Consider the following 12,279-nt stretch of genomic DNA (forward strand, 5'->3'; position numbering starts at 1 on the left):
CTGTGTGAACTTGGGTGAGTCACTTATCTGCCATGAGCCTCAGTTTGCTTAACTACGAAAGGGGAATAATAATCCTCACCCCAGGGTTATGGAAAAGATGGAGGGAGATAATGTGTGTAAGATGCTTGGCTATTCAATAAACACGATCTTCTTTACCCTTTCGGTTTAAATTCTCTTTGGGGGTTAAAATTCATAATTTTATTGCTTGTGCCTCTTTTTGGCAGGCTGATTCCATTCTTTATGGAAAAAGGTGTGGTGTAAAGAAAGATCTATAAAGTAAATGCTCATTCCTTGTAACTTTGTGGCACATATCGGTTTATTCATCTGTTTCCCCACCAGTCTCGAGGCCCCATGAGGACAAGGTCGCCTCTGTGTCCCAGGTCTGGTGAATGCTGGGAACCTAGGGGGTGTTCAAGCGTGCAATGAATGAATGGATGAATGAATGAATGAATGAATGAAGGGCACACAGGGGAGATGGTGTGGTTGATGCAAAAGTTGGCTACAATTTCCACCACTTCCTGTCTCCACACCCCTTTGCACTGTGACGCTGCCACTCTTCCTATCAAGAGGTGGTGTCTGTTTCTCTTCCCCTTGAATCTGGACTGGGCTGTTGTCTTTCTTTGACCACTAGAATGTGACAGAAGTAAACGTTACCTGACTTTCCAGGCGAGGCCTTAAGAAAACTTGTGGCCCAGCTGCCCCGGGTGGCCTGCTGAGGATGGAGACACATGGAGAAGAGAAAACTGAGGCTCCTTTCGGGGACACGCTTGACCAAGTTGGAACTTGAGTGAGGAGCCGGCTGAGGGCCAGCAGCTGGGCCTACTCACTGCTGGTCTAGAGCTCTCCGGCTCTTCAAACCTGCCCCCACGCCAGCATCCACTGTCTGCCAGTTCTTGCCTAGCTCAAGGTTATTTCCTAGGAAACTTGCTGACATTATCTTCATGGTAAACTAGAATTTTCTCAACACATCAGGGCCTCAGGCACAAAAAAACCATTTCCTGGGTCACTTCAAAAAGAGAAATGGAGAGAAAGGTGTCATTCCCTGTGCAGAAAAGTGTTAACAGTGGGTCTGAGACCATTAGTCTTTAAAAGGACTGCTTGCACTATTTACAATAGTCAAGACAGGGAAGCAACCTAAGTGTCCATCGACAGATGAATGGATAAAGAAGATGTGATACACACACACACACACACACACACACACACACATGCACACACAACAGAATAGTACTCAGCCATCAAAAAAGAAATGAAATAACACGGATGGATCTAGAGATTATCATACTAAGTGGAGTCAGACAAAGAAAGTATCATATGATATCACTTATAGGTGGAACCAAAAAAAAAATGATGCAAATGAACTCATATACAAAACAGAAGCAGACTCACCAACATAGAAAACAAACACAGGCTACCAAAGGGGAAAGTGTGGAGGGGGAGGGATAAATTAGGAGTTTGGGATTAGCAGATACATACTACTGTATGTAAAAGAGATAAACAACAAGGTCCTACAGGACAGCACAGGAACTATGTTCAATATCTTGTAATAACCTATAATGGAAAAGAATCTGAAATCTGAAAAAGTATATAGCTATATCTATGTCTGAATCACTTTGCTGTACACCAGAAGGTAACACACACTGTGAAACAATAATATGTCAATTAAAAAAAACCCCATATACACATATATATAAAAGGCCAACTTGCATTTTGGTCCCCAGCTGGCATCTGGGAACTTGGATTTCAGGAGGGTTCCTGCTGTTCCCTGGTAAGAGTGACCCAAACTGTTTGTGCAAACAGTGTGGTTTGTACTGAACACCCGTTTCCTCCCAGGACTCCGGGATTTGGGTATGTGCTAGGCAGAGGGTGCCCACGCGAGCAGCTCCCAGTAAAAACCCGGGGAGTGGGATCTCTACTGAGCTTCCCTGGTTGACGACACCTCTCGTGTGTTTTCACAAGTGTTTGCTGGAGGACTGAAGCGTCTCCTTTGTGACTCCACCGGGAGAGGTTGCTTGAAAGCTCATGCCTGGTTGCCTCTGGACGTCACTCCATGTGCTTTCACTGAGTTTGCTTTGTATCCTTTTGCTGCAATAGAGCACAGCTGCAGGTAAGACTCTATGCCGAGTTCTGTGAATCTTCCTGGTGAACCACTGAAACTGGGGATGGCTTTGGGGACCACTGACCCATGTTCTAATGCTACAGCCAGGCCCGGTAGGTGTCCCTTGCCCAGGGCCACAGTTTGGCATCTGGGACTTCCCTTTTTGTCTGAAGGACTGGTTGAATGGTTCAGTATTATTACTATCTCTTTCTCTAAGACTCAACTCAAATACCACCTCCTCTGTGAAGCCTTCGGTGATTACACCTTCCTTCGCTCTTCCCTTGCAGCCCCGATCATGTCTAACAGCTTGCATGCCGGTAGCCTGGGAGGGAGGGTACTCTCACCGTGGGTGGCAAAGGGTTTGGTAGAGTCAGCAGTAGGGGAGCCATGGAGACCTGGATGCAAATGCTGACTCAGCATCTGCCAGTTTTGTGGCCTTCTAACCGCTGAGCCTTGTTTTTTGTCATCTGCAAAATGGGGACAGATAAGATTAAGTTTGCTTGGGCTTCCTTGGTGGCGCAGTGGTTAAGAATCCACCTGCCAATGCAGGAGACACAGGGTCGAGTCCTGGTCCAGGAAGATCCCACATGCCGCGGAGCAACTAAGCCCGTGTGCCACAACTACTGAGCCTGTGCTCTAGAGCCCGCGAGCCACAACTACTGAGCCCACGGAAACAGAGCAGCTGGTATTTGCAGCATCTAGGTGGGTGGTGGACGGCCCCGGCCAGGGAGGTGGCTGCTGGTGGGAACCAAGGCGTTAACCCGTGGGGCCCTGGAGAGAGATGCCACCACAGGGAAGGAAGGGGAGGAGTCAGAGAGACAGGAGGAAACCCAGGAGTGGTCAGAGACCCCAAGATGAGGGCTTAAAAAAAAAAATTATTTATTTTTATTTATTTTATTTTTGGCTGTGCTGGGTCTTCATTGCTGCGCGGGCTTTTCTCTAGTTGCAGAGAGTGGGGGTCTAGTTGCAGCGAGTGGGGGCTACTCTTCGTTGCGGTGCGCAGTCTTCTCATCGTGGTGGCTTCTCTTGTTGCGGAGCACGGGCTCTTGGCGCGCGGGCTCAGCAGTTGTGGCGCTCGGGCTTAGTTGTTCCGCGGCACGTGGGATCTTCCCGGATCAGGGCACGAACCCGTGTCCCCTGCATTGGCAGGCAGATTCTTAACCACTGCGCCACCAGGGAAGCCCAAGAGATGATGGCCTTTTAAGAGTTGGTCGTCAGTGTCCCCGGCAGGGTCAGGGGGTGGGGGGAGGTTCACTGCGTTATAGCCGAGTGACTGGGGTGGGAGGTGGCCAGGCAGGGGCCACACGCCGGGGAGCTGAGGGAGGGGAGGCAGTGAACGGGGGTGTCGAGAAGGGAGTGAGAGGTGGGGGTTCGCTGATGGGCAGAGGAGGGCGTTTTTAAGAAGGGAGTGGCTTCACTTGAGCCAAGCCACCAGAGACCCAGGGCGTTTGTGACTGGAGAGGGTCCTGGGCAGGAGGAGAGGATGGCCCAGAGTGGAGGGGCAGCCTGAGGGGGGAGGGCCAGAGGAGTCCCCCCGCCCGAGGGCGCCTCGGCTTCCCGCTCTACAGACCAGGAAATGGGCTCAGAGGACGCTGCTGCCCGTGACCCTGTCGCCACCAGCAGGCTGGGATTTGGCCTGGAGTTTGGTTCTGACTTTTGGGTTATTGTGTGACATCGAGTCATCTTCCTGGGACATCAGTTCTACTTATTTTGGAGCCGTTCCTCTATAGTTTTTGTCAACCCTTCAAAAGATGGAAATCTGATACTTCGTATGTAAACTTGGGACAGGTTCCGTCTATCGTGGAGTCTCATTTTTTTGCTCAAAAGTATAACTACAGAGCTTTAACAAAGCGTTCTGTTTACACATGTCCTCGTGGGTCCCCCCAGTCCCCTTTTCTGCCATTTTGGTCTCGTCTCTTTGGCTGTCGTGTCCACGTTCGTGGGCCCCGTGACATGGGGGGAGGCCAGGGCTACCCAGCTGCACCTTCTGGGTTTGAGTCCTGGCCTGTGGGGTTGCCACACCATCTAGAATCACCCCCACCCCCGGGGTAGAGCTGGGGCTCCCCGGGACCTCCTGCTTTGAAAATCAACTGGTCAGAACCGTTTCTGTGAGCTCAGAGGGCAGGGCTGGGTGTTTTTTGTTTGTTTGTTTTATTTTCTTTTATTGGCCACACCATGCAGTATGCAGGATCTTAGTTTCCTGACCAGGAATCGAACCTGCACCCCCTGCAGTGGAAGCGCAGATTCTTTTTTTTTTTTAAAACATCTTGGAGTATAATTGCTTTACAGTGGTGTGTTAGTTTCTGCTTTATAACGAAGTGAATCAGCTATACATATACATATATCCCCATATCTCCTCCCTCTTGCGTCTCCCTCCCACCCTCCCTATCCCATCCCTCTAGGTGGTCACAAAGCACCGAGCTGATCTCCCTGTGCTATGCGGCTGCTTCCCACTAGCTATCTATTTTACACTTGGTAGTGTATACATGTCAACGCCACTCTCTCACTTCGTCCCGGCTTCCCCTTCCCCTTCCCTGTGTCCTCAAGTCCATTCTCTACGTCTAGGTCTTTATTCCTGTCCTGCCCCTAGGTTCTTAAGAACCTTTTTTGTTTTTTTTTAGATTCCATATATATGTGTTAGCATATGGTATTTGTCTTTCTCTTTCTGACTTACTTCACTCTGTATGACAGACTCTAGGTCCATCCACCTCATTACAAATAGCTCAATTTCATTTCTTTTTATGGCTGAGTAATATTCCATTGTATATATGGGCCACACCTTCTTTATCCATTCATCTGTCGATGGACACTTAGGTTGGGAAGTGCAGATTCTTAACCACTGGACCGCCAGGGAAGTCCTTGGCTGGGTGTTTTAAAATGTTACCTGGGATTTGGTCTTATTCAGGGACGGTGAGGCCAACACAACAGGAGATGCCTGTCTGAAAAGACTGTTTGTTATGCGCACAGGTTCCCAAGAGGAGGGGGCATGGCAGGCCACGCAGGGCCACACAGAGAAGTAACAGGGCCAGTCAAGGGGGCGGAAGAGTGAGAGGAAAGCATGGACAAAAGCCTTTATTGTGGTTTTCCAGGGAAGAAATGGGTGAGGCAAGGTAAGCATGGAGCAGGGTTAGGATTGGCTAGTTGGAATAATTTTGTCAGGCTCTGGGCAATCGGGGTGGTTCCTAGTTGTCTAGGAAAGACTATTACGTCCTGGAATGTAAAGCCAGACAGAGGAAGCAGATGGGGATACGGACCCAGGATTGGTTGGTTTGCATCTGAAATTCATGCTGGCAGGTCCCTTCATTTACTAGCTCTAGAAATTAGCTAACCCTGGTGCAGTGGAAGTCGCTTCCCAGCAGCGAGGCCCCAGATGCCAGAGCGTCGAGAATGCAGGAAATAAGGAAATATGGTTAGTAGATAAGTTAATACACGGGGTCGGTTTGGTTCCCTGCTGCTTCCGAGGGACTTAGACTGGGCACACAGTAGGTGTGCAGTGCACGCTTCTTGAAGGAATGAACAGGACACTGTCACTGGTGGGGCTCAGGCTGTTCAGGAAGGGTTGATGTGTGTTTCAGCTGGAAACTGGCCTCTTCCTGGCATCAGCCTGTAGCTCAGCGGGTCCTGGCTTTGAACCTCAGTGCCTCCCCCTGTGAGCTGTGGCAGTATCCTCTGGGACTCAGCGTTCTCATCTGTAAAATGGGGATACTGCGGAGCGTCGCGCTGGCTTGTGAAGGTTGGAGGGCGTGGCTGTACAGTGGAACGGGCCTCAGTGGACGCAGCCACTGGCCCTTGTCCGTCTCCCCATGGCTCGTCTAATTTCCAGGGTGCTCCGGGGCCCCAGTGGACAGTAGGCCCTGTTTTCCTGAGATTTAGGAAAGATTGTCTTTGGCAGGGGACCCCTGGATAGGTCCCCCTGGGAGCCTATTAACGTACAAACTGTCAGGCCACTGACTCCTGGGTCCATCCTCTGACGGAGGGGCCTGAAATCATTATTTTAAATATATGCTTGCAACCCCGGCCAGGGAGACGCTGTCCTTCTCTCTGTAATGATGTCAGGATACACTCTGGGCTTCAGAGCTCTGGGGTCAGCCTCTAGCAAAGAAGTTATTACAGGAAATAAGGAGACCACTTCCGCATTTGCTGTTGAAGGCATGACGTCACTCAGCGCTCCTCACATCAAGAGCACACAGAGCTTTCTTCTAGCAGGGTGTTAGGAAAATGCAACTCACCGGAGCACTGGCCTGTTTCCCCTTTTTCCAGTAAGGAGAACTGAGTAACTTGTCCTGTTCTCTTTTCACTCCAGCTGCCCAGAAACTCGAGCACATCTGCAGCTCAGCGGCAGCATCATGTGGCCTGTCGGCCTTCTTTTCTCCTGGACCTCACTGTATGGTTTCATATGCCTAGTTTTTTGTATATAGGGGTGATAGTCTGGGAGCTACAAATTCTCCTCATAAAAGAAAGGAAAGAAGAAAGGAAGATAGCATAAAAGTCTCGGGCAAAACCCAAGTATAGTGGTCAGAAGAGACCAGACTGAAAGTTTTGGCCACCGGTCTGCTGTGTGCCCTTGGGCCACTCACTCACTCGCTGATTCCTTCTCACCCCCTAACCACTTCCCAGACTCCTCCGCAGGCTCCCCTTTCTCTACGTGTCCTGAAATGTCTGTTCAACACATTTACGAAGTGGCGATTGTTCTGCGACGTAACAAGCCGCTCCTGAACTTCCTGGTGGATCTAAATGACACGTATTCCGCGCATGAATCTGCAGTGTAGGCAGGGCTCAGTGGGGACAGCTGGTCTCGGCTCTACTTCGTGTCAACTGGGGCAGCCCAAGAATGGGCCTGGGGTACCTGAAGCCTCACTGTCTTGCATGGTTGGCGGTGGGTCTGTGGGCTTGAACATCTAGAACTGCTTGGCATCTCTCTCTTGCTCTCTGTGGGCTCTCCACGTGGCCCCTCCAGCATGGCAGTTCCAGGTAGCCAGTAACCTTGGGAGCCATGAGAGCGCCAGGTGGAAACAGTCGCCTTTTATGACCCGGCCTTGGAAGTCTCTCAGTGTCACTTCCACCGTAGTCACGGGGTCACATTATAAGATGATGCGGATGGGAGATGTTGGTGCCGCCATCTTTGGAAAGTACCACTCGCCACTCTTCCTCATGCCAAGCAATGCGCCGGTCCCTGGGGACACGGACACAGTGGTGTGTGGGATGCTGGGCTTCCTTCGGGGCCTCTCCCAGCACCTCTTTCTTTATCATTCAAGGTCCGAGAGTGCGCACCGACACTCCTGCCCCGTGCTCTGTTCTCACTCGTCCCCTACATTTCCAGTTTCCCACCTGACAACTCCATTTGGGTGTTTCCTCCGCTCAGTGGGTCCCAAACTGGCCCCTTGTATGTTTTCCAGCTCAGCAAACGGCAGCACTGCTCCCCCGCCCTGCCCCCAGTCACCCAGGTGGGACCATAGGAATCGATTTAGACCCCTGTCTTCCCTCCTCCCTGCCTGCATAATCAATGTGCCCTAGAGTCTGGTGTCCTAAATGACTCTTGGAGCCGTGGACTCCTCAGGCACCCTCACTGCCACCTCCCTATTCAGGCCACCATCACATCATCTTTCCTCTTGTGACAGCTTGAGTAGGTCTTTTGGCCTCAAGCCTTGCCCCACCCCCACCCCGACTCTTTGCCCTCATAGTACCCAGACTGATTTTTCTAAGACACGTCTGGTCACGTCACTCTTCTGCCTAAAAACCTTCAGTGGCTCCCTATTGCCTCCAGGATGGCATTGGGACTCCATAGCATGACCCACAAGACCCTCTGGAGTCTGGCTGCTGCCTGCTGCTCTGCCCTCTTCTCCCATTCACTCTATGCTACAGCTCTGTAGGCCATCTTTCTTTACCTTGATCAGACCGTGTACTCTCATGCCCCAGGGCCTTTGCACATGCCACTCCTGCCACCAGATGTGCTCTTTCTCCTTGCCTTCTCTGGCCAATTCCTACTCAAGCTTCAGGTTTTGGCTTAATCTGTTTTCTCTGGGCAGTTTTCCCTGACCCACATGCTCACGGCTCTCAGCACACCCTACCAGAATCCTAGGACCCATCACTATAATTACTTGCTCGATATTTGTTTTCATCGCTGGATTATAAACTCTAGGAGGGATGGGGCTGGTTCTATCTGGTTAGCCTGTGGCACATGGTGATGCTAAGTAAGTATTTGTTGTATGAATAAATGGCTGGGGTGAGTGTCAGGGTTTGACCAAATCAGCTCTAAGGGCCTTTTGATCCCTGACCTTCCACATCCTACAACTGTAAAGTTCCATCTAACCAGAAGGCAGGTGGCCAGCCGGCACCTCTTCTCCACCTGCAGACCACGGTTTTGGAGGTGGTAACACTCCCAACAGGGCCCTGGGATGAAATGAGAGCCACTTCTAGTGTCACTCTGAGGTTGGTCATCGCCAGAAGAGCATGGCAACTCTGTTAACCAGAACCTTCAGTTATCAGGAAGCCAGGTCCCTGGGCCAGGCTGGGCTGTGCGAGTCATGTCCAGGAATGGTGACATAGACCAGCTTGTGATGGCAATGAGCTTGCAGTCCTGGAATTCCAGAATGTTCTGCTGGAAGGCCCCTTAGTGTGTCTGAGATCTCTCTCCTTGTGGTTATGGAAGAGAGAACCATGGAGGTAGGGAGGTGCTTCCAAGCGCCCTAAGTCCTGGTTTTTATTCTTTTCCTCCTATCCCCTTGGCTGCCCTTCATCCTCTGCCCTTCTGCCCACACCAGGCTATTGATGTGCTGGGAGGAGGCCCCATCTGGTTTCTGTGACCCCAGGCCCACAGGGTCCTGAGATGACCCTGGGACCAATGGAGCACATGACCTGGCCAAAGTCAGCACGGAGCGGGGAGGGACAAAGGCTCCTGACTCCCACCTGCTAGAACTTTCTCTCTGGGCCCGGCTGAGTCTGCAGACCAGGACACAGGGCCTCACAAGTGGGGATCATGCTGGTGGGGTCAGGGCATGGGATGGTGCTGGGCAGTCCCAGGCTTCCCCTGCTTCCTCCGTCTCTTCCGGCTCTGTGACGGGAGCTAAGGGACTCAGCCACGTGAGCCTCGTCTCCAACTCTGCCAAATGGGCCTGTTTGCCCATTTATTCCCAAGACCGCCCAGAGTGCCCTCTGTGAGGCGTGGGGCCTCTGGGCTCCCGGTGAGTGGCTGGCGCAGGTCGAGGAGCCCTGCAGACATGGCCAGGTCTCCACCAGGTGCCGCCCACTTTCCCTTTCTGGGCCTCTTTTTCCTTCTCTGTAAAAACGGGGATAATGACAGCACCTCCCACGAGGGAAGGTGTGAGGAATTTCATGAAAGAATCCACTTCAAGCAGCCAGCACCGAGCGCGGCCTTGGGAGATCCAGGAGGCTCTGACCCCCTTCCCTTGTCCCCTTCCGCTGGTTCCTCGGAGACCAAAATCAGCCCACGGGCGCCACCCTGTGGTGGCAGGGGGAACGCCACTCAGAGGAGCCGTCAAGGCCTGTGTTTGGGTCTATGGGCGGTGACTGTAGTGGGGGGCGGGCAGGGCTGGGCGCTGGGAAGAGCGTGGCAGCCCCATCTCTCTGCCTTCTCTTTCATTCTCCATCACTTCCTTCCCCGACTCTCCAGTGCCGGCCTCAGGGTGGCGATGGGGGTGGTGGTGAAGTGATGGGCTGGGGGTGATGGGTCGGGGGTGGGAGGGGAGGTGCTGGGGTGGTAGGTAAGGCCTGGATCAGGGGGAGGTCGTATAAACGCTGGGGCAGATTTGATCTTTATTTAAATTTAAAAATATTAACGTTATTTTTGATATTTTGTTCATTATGGTTTTTTTTGCATTGATTTTGATTTCTGAAGATATCACCTAAAGGATTATTTATCTTGATTAGTGACTTTAGCTTCCCTTTAGATTCTGCACCCGAAGTGAGTGCCTCACGTGCCTCACCCTATCCCAGCTCTCTTTGAGGGCTAGGTGGGAAGTGGCTGGGCTTCAGCTGGGAAAACCTCACGTGGAAGCCTCCTGATTCTATCCAGTGACTGGTCCACCCCGCCCCCCGCAGCCTCCTTCCATCATCCACTATCTGTTCTTCCCTCCATCCCGCTACCATCTGTCCATCTATCCATCTTCCATAGTGGTTAAGAACTTGCATTCTGCATTTAGATGACCTGAGTTTGCATCCTGGCTGCCCATCCTGGGTGAGCTATAATGTCCATTCAACACCCACACTTCCCATTTGATACAGTTTTACATTTAAAATTATTCATATAATACTTGAATACATTGTTAAAAAATCCGTCGGCCTCTGATCTTCACAAACATTCAGTGAAATAGATATGATTATCCCCATTTTACAGATGAAAAACTGAGGCCCAGAGGGTGAACTGTCTCGTCCAGGGTCCCAGGGTCTGTGAATGGTAGGGATGTGAGATCCCACGAGTCTGAGTCACAAGGCCACGTTCATCTTTTCACATCACTGCCTCTCCTCAGGACAAAGTGAGATCCAGCCGAGCCCTGGGGAGCCAGTCCAGGGGGGCAGATCATCCTCTGATCATTCTACAGGCACGTGATGAGTTCTCAGAACAGGTATGTAGGTAATGATGGATTCCTGGTGGGGACCACAGAGGAGGAGGTTATGTGAACTGGCTTGGAGGAGAGAAGGCAGAAGAAGGAAGGGCATCAAGTGGTGGGAACAGCATGTGCGGACTGAGGATGTGAGGCTGAGCAGGTGACCTCTAGGTGCGTCCATGGGCCAGAGCTCATGCTGTTAAGCGAGTGAATCTGTGCGTGTGGCTTTAGTGGGGAGCGGGGAGATGAGCCTCAAAAGAAAAATGGGGGCCAGGCTCTGAGAGGCTTTGCATGCCAGAACACGGTGTACATTTCTTATCTTACCTGACTGGTAATAAGGAAGTTAAGAAAGGAGCCACCCTTGGTAGGAAATCTCTCTTGTGTCAGACACCGCAGAGGGTGTTCAAGTCTTTTGTCTCTTGTGTCAGACACCGCAGAGGGTGTTCAAGTCTTTTGTCTCGAGCGCTCCTCACCACATCCCTTTGAGATGGCCATTGTGATCCTGTTTTGTAGATGAGTGAGGCTGAGCCTAAGAGAGTTTCTGTAACCCCACCCCCCGGGTCACACAGCCAGATGTGGGGCGCTGGGAGCCAATCCTACTACTGATTTGCAGTTTGGAAAGGTTGCTCTGATGATTACGTGAAAAAAGGACTCGCTAAGACAGATTAAAAGCAGACAAAGGGGCTAAGACCATTCAGTGGGGAAAAGAATATTTTCAACAAAAGGGGCTGGGAAAACTGTAGAGCCACATGCAAAAGAATGAAGTTGGGGGCTTCCCCGGTGGCGCAGTGGTTGCGAATCTGCCTGCCAATGGAGGGGACACGGGTTCGAGCCCTGGTCTGGGAGGATCCCACATGCCGCGGAGCAACTGGGCCCGTGAGCCACAATTACTGAGCCTGCGCGTCTGGAGCCTGTGCTCCGCAACAAGAGAGGCCGCGATAGTAAGAGGCCCGCGCACCGCGATGAAGAGTGGCCCCCGCTTGCCACAACTAGAGAAAGCCCTCGCACAGAAACGAAGACCCAACACAGCCATAAATAAATAAATAAATAGAGCAAACTGTCAACAAGTAAAAATAAACACTATTAAAAAATAAATAAAAATTAAAAAAAAAAAGAATGAAGTTGGTCCCTTACTTAACACCACATACAAAAATTAACTCAGAATGGATCAAGGACCTAAATGTAAGGCCTAAAACAAGAAAATTCTTTGAAGAAAACATAGGACAAAATCTTCATGGCACTGGATTCAACAATGATTTCTTGGATAAGCCACCAAAGGCACAGGTAACAAAAGAAAAAAATACACAAATTGGAGTTCAGGAAAATTAGCAAGCTTTGGGCATTAAAGAAAAAACACTATCAACGGAGTAAAAAGGCAACCCACAGAATGGGAGAAAATATTTGCAAATCGTATATCTGATAAGGGATTAATATCCAGAATATACAGATAACTCCTAAAACTTGACAACAGAAGAACATACAACCCGACTCAAAAATGGGCAAATGACTTGAATAAACATTTTTCCAAAGAAGATAAACAAATGGCCAATAAGCACATGAAAAGATGCTCAACACCACTGATCATTAGAGAAATGCAAGACTACAATGAGATACCAT

The sequence above is a fragment of the Tursiops truncatus genome, chromosome 11 (genome assembly GCF_011762595.2).
Source record: "Tursiops truncatus isolate mTurTru1 chromosome 11, mTurTru1.mat.Y, whole genome shotgun sequence".
In the NCBI taxonomy this organism is placed as follows: domain Eukaryota; kingdom Metazoa; phylum Chordata; class Mammalia; order Artiodactyla; family Delphinidae; genus Tursiops; species Tursiops truncatus.